Raw genomic sequence first — 2,513 nt, forward strand, 5'->3', positions numbered from 1 at the left:
GCAGCTCTGACTGACTGAGCCTTACCCAGAGCCCTGTGCTGAGTGGAAATAGAGTGGGGAGTTGCCAGCTCTTTGAACCTCTTACTATCCAGGCAGAGGCAGCAGCAACCCCATAGCTGGATTATCAGGCTACTAACTGAGGAAGGAAAGACTAGGAGAAAGGCTCCAGGAACACGGACTCTCTCACTGTCGGAGCCTATGAAAGCTAATGAGCCTTGACTCCCAACGAGACTAAAGCACAATACATGACATTGCCATAGAGACTTATCAACTGCAAACCTCTACCTGAGCGTGCCAAAGGGGCAGAACCTAGGGTACAGAGTCACCGACCAGGAAGAGGGAGAGAAAAGAAAAAACAAGAAGATAACCTCTCAAAATCAAGAATAATCTGCAGACTTTATAACCTATCCCATTTTATTATATTTGTTCGTTTGTTTCTCTTATCTTCATTCTTGATACTTTTTTTCCTCCTCCAATTTGGCCGATTAACTCTCTGCCGGTCTTACTCTCTCCTCTCCTTGAACTACACTACCCATAAGTGTTACATCTCCCATTATCTTTTTTCTCCTCTTCCTTTCTCTCTATGAGGGTTGCACTCCAAAACCCTTAACTCTCTCTCTCTCCTTTCTTTTTTCTTCTTTTACTGGTTCCCTCTTTTTTTCTCTATCTCTCTTTCTTTTCTCCCTCTATATTAGTTTCTTCCTTTCTCCTTTACATCTCCTCTCATTCAAACCTCAATAACAAACAAATTATCTTATCTGGGACTCAAACTTATGTTTGTGGCATTTTGGGTTTTTTTTACTTCACCTTTTTAACTCACTAGCAGTGCTCCCATCCCTGGCTCTCCATTTTATCTAGTTCTTGTTCCACTAAATACAATAGTATTTTTTTTAATTTGTCCCCCCATTTTTCTGTTCTCTTATTCCTCTCATCATAACTCTTAGACAACACCAACACCTAAAAGCAAATCATTTTATTCTTGACCCAAATTTTTTCCTTATTTGCTTTTTGTGGGTCCATACCGCCCCCCCCTTTTTTTTTCCTTTTTTTTTCTTTTTTTTTTTTTTTTGCCCCTTTATTACTTTTCCCCAATTCAGGACCTCCATCACAGGCATTGTTTGTTATAATTCACAGTTCACCACAAGATTTTCTCAAGAAAAAGGGGAGAGGAGAGGAAAAAAGGAGGGGGGGAATAATTTCCTTTTTTTAAAAATTATTATTTTATTTTTCTTTATTTCATTATTAATTTTTTTTAAAAAAAACAACTCTTTTTGATTTTTTATTTTTTTTAACTTTTTATTCTTTATTAAATCTCATTAATACTATCAACAAAACCACCCTCAGATGCCATTAAGGAAGAGAAAATCGAATATCATGGATACAAAAGAAAGAGAGGTAACACAGCTAGATGAGGAAAAATCTATGGAGAAAAAATTTAATATATTGGAAACCTTGGAGCTAAATGACAGAGAATTCAAGATAGAAATCCTAAAAATCCTCCGAGATATACAAGAAAACACAGAAAGGCAATTTAGGGAGCTCAGAAAACAAATCAATGAACACAAAGAATATATGTCCAAAGAAATTGAAACTATAAAAACAAATCAAACAGAGATGAAAAACTCAATTCACGAGCTGAAAAACGAAGTAACAAGCTTAGCTAATAGAACAGGTCAGATAGAAGAGAGGATTAGTGAAATAGAAGACAAGCAACTTGAGGCACAACAGAGAGAAGAAGAAAGAGACTCAAAAATTAAAAAAAATGAGATAGCCCTACAAGAATTATCTGACTCCATCAAAAAGAATAACATAAGAATAATAGGTATATCAGAAGGAGAAGAGAGAGAAAATGGAATGGAGAACATACTCAAACAAATAATAGACAAGAACTTCCCAAGCCTGTGGAAAGAACTAAAGCCTCAAATTCAAGAAGCAAACAGAACACCGAGTTTTCTTAACCCCAACAAACCTACTCCAAGGCATATCATAATGAAATTGACACAAACCAACAGCAAAGAAAAAATTCTCAAGGCAGCCAGGGAAAAGAAGAATACAACATATAAAGGAAGGCTCATTAGATTATCATCAGATTTCTCAGCAGAAACTCTACAAGCTAGAAGAGAGTGGACCCCAATATTTAAAGTCCTGAAAGAGAGAAACTTTCAGCCACGAATACTATACCCATCAAAGCTATCCTTCAAATATGAAGGAGAAATAAAAACATTCACAGATACAGAAAAGATGAGGGAATTTATCATCAGAAAACCCCCACTCCAGGAATTACTAAAGGGGGTTCTCCAATCAGATACAAAGAACAAAAAAAAAACAGAGCCACAAGTAAAAGCTCCAAGAAGAACACAATAAAACCAAATTTAAACTGTGACAACAACAAAAAGAAAGAGGGGGAGAAGATGGAGATTAACAGTAGCAAAGGACGATGGAGTGCAAAAGTACTCACAAAATAGTTTGATACAATGAACAGGGTAGGGACCCTTTTCATTACTCAAAGGTAA

This window comes from Saccopteryx bilineata, chromosome 6, assembly GCF_036850765.1.
Source record: "Saccopteryx bilineata isolate mSacBil1 chromosome 6, mSacBil1_pri_phased_curated, whole genome shotgun sequence".
NCBI classification, from domain to species: domain Eukaryota; kingdom Metazoa; phylum Chordata; class Mammalia; order Chiroptera; family Emballonuridae; genus Saccopteryx; species Saccopteryx bilineata.